This window comes from Triticum dicoccoides, chromosome 5A (genome assembly GCF_002162155.2).
Source record: "Triticum dicoccoides isolate Atlit2015 ecotype Zavitan chromosome 5A, WEW_v2.0, whole genome shotgun sequence".
NCBI classification, from domain to species: domain Eukaryota; kingdom Viridiplantae; phylum Streptophyta; class Magnoliopsida; order Poales; family Poaceae; genus Triticum; species Triticum dicoccoides.
In genome coordinates this window covers 625,643,228-625,646,946 of record NC_041388.1, presented here as the reverse complement: position 1 = coordinate 625,646,946, position 3,719 = coordinate 625,643,228, and the positions used below count along the sequence as shown (strand labels likewise).

General features: G+C 60.3%; 1 pseudogene; it reads left to right on the top strand.

The window, feature by feature from the left end:
- Nucleotides 1-1,447: 1,447 nt before the first annotated feature.
- Nucleotides 1,448-2,852, top strand: LOC119298166 (annotated as a pseudogene).
- Nucleotides 2,853-3,719: the final 867 nt, after the last annotated feature.

The window sequence follows — 3,719 nt, the reverse complement described above, 5'->3', positions numbered from 1 at the left end:
CTACTCCTCCTCGAGGTCGCGCTCGAGCATCTCGAGGTACTCACCGTCGCGGCGCTCCTCGGCCACCCTGATCTTGCGCCAGTGCTCGAGGTACGCCTGCTCCCGCGCCAGCGTCGCTCCCATCCAGACCGGCGGCGCGCGTACCCACTCGCGCACTACTCCCGTCCAGGAGTAGCGCTCGATGGGGGACGGCTCGGGCTCCGGTTCCGGCTTGATGGGGGACGGCGGGGCCACCGGCGGCACCACGCTGTCGCCCGCCGCGGAGAGGGTAAGGGCCTGCGCCATTGCTGCCTCGTACCGAGCCTCCTCTTCCGCCTCCGCCCTGCGCCGCTCGTCCTCCTCGCTCTCTCGGCAGACGGCCGCAAGGGTCTCCTGGTAGGCGTCCTCCGCCGCCTGGTCCTCCTCGCGGACGACGAGCGCCGGTGGCGGTGACCTCCGGTCGACCTCGCGCACGCCCCGTCGCCTCGCCTTCTCGTGCTCGAAGGCGAACCACCTCGCCCAGTTGGGTGATTCGGTTGCGTAGGCGGGGTCGCTGCGCTGCTTCGGCGTCAGCAGCGCCTGCCGGCGCTGCACCTCCTCCGCGTGAGCACGAGCCGACCGCGGCGCCGCCGGCACTGGGATCCTATCTGGATTCAGATGCCAGTCGTGCAGCATCACGTTGGGATACGGCAGAGGCTGGCGGTGCTGCCAGTGCCACTCCACCTGGTGCACTAGCACGTTCACGCGCTGCCTCTGCCGGCGAGGCGCCGGCGCCGATGGAGGCGTGAGGAAAGGGGTGGCGGGGGAGTTGCCCTTGGCCTTGCTGCCGCTGGCGCCGGAGAAGAGGCCCATCTCGTTGTGGTTGTGGTGGCTAGGGTTGCCGGCGACGAGGAAGCAAAAGATGGCAGATGTGGACGGCGAGTTTGGATGAGGACGGTCCCGCCGCACGGTCGGCTTAAAAAAAACGAGCGTCGTCGCTGACGCGTGAGCCCGTCGTCATAAATTAAGCTGACCGCATGAGCAACGGGTAGTTGGACGGCCGCCATGTGGGGACGCGACGGACCGCAAGAAGGCGCGCAAAGCGTCCGTTCGGCGTTCGCGCGGACGAATTAACGGCGCAAATTTGGGCCGCAAATGCGTCGGCGCGGACACGACATGGACGTGATTTGGATTTGGGTTGGCGCGTTGGGTCATCATTTTTATCCGCGCCGATCTAAACGGACGCAGGCGGATGAAATTGGTCGGGCTTTGGAGTTGCTCTGACTGAAGGAGCGCTGAACTCTGAACTAGTGATACAGGCATACAGCTGTGTGTCGTTCGTGTCGTCGGGCGTTTGGGTTGCACATTTTGACGACCGTCGATCAATCAATCGACCAGACATTAACACGGTTGCCTGCTTCTTTTCGGCAGCAGAGGAAGGGATGAAGTGAGTAGGACTGCTCTGTCTGGTGCGGGAACCACGTGAAGGGGTTCGACCGGTTGGGGAAAACCGTCTCTCCCAGTCCCAGTCACCCTTCTTCTTCTTCTTCTTCTTTTTCTTCTTCTTCTTCTTCTAATTATTCTTCCAGCCTTCCAGCCGTTCACCAAAGACACCAGAGAGAGAACGCAGGGTGCTAGTTCGGCGGCTTCGGCCATGGAGCTGGAGCTGCCCAATGGCCCGGTGAAGCGAGAAATGGTTGTGCATGAAGCAGCCGTCCGAGGAGGAGGAGGAGGAGGACATGGCGGCGACATGAGGATGAGGATGGATGTTACCGTGAGGATCAACGCCGACATGTTTCACTGCCCCATCTGCTTCCGCCCCTTCAAGCCTCCCGTCTTCCAGGTCGGACCAATTATCTTTACTCAACACCCGATTAGTCAAATACAGCAGCTGCAGCTGCACGTACAGATTTTATTTCCTTCCCTCGATGAATGGATCTATGCAGTGCGAAGGCGGGCACTTGGCTTGCGGCAGCTGCGTCGTGGAGCTCCCCTGGTAACAGTGCGGCAAATGCGAGCACGGCGGCGACTTCCACGCCTGCCCCTTGCTCGACACCTTCGTCTCCTCGGCCAGCGTCCAGTGCGACCACCACGGCTGCGGGCGCTACGTCACCTACCACGAGGCCGGCCAGCACCGGAGCGCGTGCCTGCACGCGCCCTGCTCCTGCGCGCTGCCCGGCTGCGGCTTCCTCGGCCCGCCGCCGGCGCTCCTCCTTCACCTCAACGCGCTGCACTCAGTGCCCGTGCACGACGTCCCGTACAGCAAAGCGCTCCTGCTGCAGGTACAGGCGTCGCCGGAGCCGCGGCACCTTCTTCGCGGGGAGGAGGACGGCCGCGCGTTCCTCCTGGTCGCCGGCGCGCACGGCCCGGGAGCCGCGGTCACCGTGTCTGTCGTGTGCATCAGAGCGGCCGCGTCCCCGTCGCCGCGCTACTCGGTCAAGCTGTGGGCCAACGGGCCACCGCCGCCGGCCAACCGCAAGATGGACACCATCTGGGCGGACTTTGAGGCGACGAGCAGCACGTCGCCGGGCACCGTCGCCCTGGAGGAGCTGACGTCTTTCTTGACGGTACCACCGCGGTATCTACATGGGGCTGGGGCGTCCAAGGAGTTGCCTCTCCACGTTCGCATCGACAAGATCACCTCCTGATCTCTTCCACTACTCTTAATCTTCCAGTGGGCATATGCCTAAGAAGTGATGTATTTTGGTTACTTGGTTGTACTCCCTTTGTCGTAAAATTTTTGTCTTAAATTTTTTTAAATAAGGATGTATTAAGTCATATTTTAGTATTAGATACATCCTATCTAGACTAATATAAGACAAGAATTTTGAGACGGAGGGAGTGCGTAATACACGTCTTGTGGCAGGTATTTTGGTTGTAATACTTTGAGATCAGACGAGGTACTTCGCTAGTTCCGACAGTGGAAGGGTAGTTTGAGGCTGTTGGATTCATTGTAAAACTTTTGGGCAGGAAAGAAACCATCCTCCACAGGTTCTGGGGCTGCTCTCACTCTCAACTTTTCTGGGATCTGCTCCGCACCAAGCACGGCGTCGCTGTGGCCGCCCCGCCTCTCCACTCCGAAACTCACACGTCGCTGTCTCGGTGGCTTCTATCTTGGTTCGCTGAAGCGGGCGATGATGAGCGGGCGGCCATGGTTCAGGCGATCTATGGTCTTTGGCTCGCGAGGAACGAGACTCGGGAGGGCAAGCGGATTGCTGCTCCGGAAGAGATCTCCGTTTGGGTTCTTCGCTGCATGCAGGACTGGCGCATGGCCCATGATACTCCTGCCCGTGTCCCGACGGACAAACCTACTCAGCGCTGGGAGGCCCCGGATGCTGGTTGGTTCAAGGTCAATTCTGACGGGGCCCTAGCCAGAGGAGGTGCCAAGGGTGGCGGTGGTGCTATTATCAGAGATCATAACGCGGGGTTTGTGGCGGGAGCATGCTATTTCTTCCCTGACATCTCTGACCCGGAGGCTGCTGAGATTATGGCTAGTTTGAAGGCGGTGGACTTGGCGAGGGATCTTCATGTTCAGCGCATCCATCTCGAACTTGACAGTCAGGGCATCGTTGGCATGATCAACAGCCCCAACAAGAACATGTCTCTGGTTGGGCCCTGGATCGAAGAGCTCAAAACTCGCCTTCGTGGTTTTTTAGACTCCAGAGTTACCTGGGTTAGGCGCACGGCTAATATGCCTGCCCACAAACTTGCTAAGTTAGGTGTTGGTGACGAGAGGTGCTATGTGTGGCTTGAGGTTCCTC